Raw genomic sequence first — 261 nt, forward strand, 5'->3', positions numbered from 1 at the left:
CATAACTCATAACAAAGTCAATGAAGCCTCCTTTCGCGGCTTCAAAGAACTTTTTGCAATTTCAAACTTTATTTCAGATAAAATGTTAACTTGCAATGGAATAATTCGTAATTGAAAAACAAGATGCGATTTTCATAGGAAACGTCTAAGTTACTATATGAATATTCTCTTTACAGCTGTTTTTTTTTACCTGGACTTTACTATTTTTTTTTTACAAATTAAACAATTGTAGTAATAAATCACATATGAGCATTATAACAC

The sequence above is a fragment of the Penaeus monodon genome, chromosome 34 (assembly GCF_015228065.2).
Source record: "Penaeus monodon isolate SGIC_2016 chromosome 34, NSTDA_Pmon_1, whole genome shotgun sequence".
Taxonomy (NCBI): Eukaryota; Metazoa; Arthropoda; class Malacostraca; order Decapoda; family Penaeidae; genus Penaeus; species Penaeus monodon.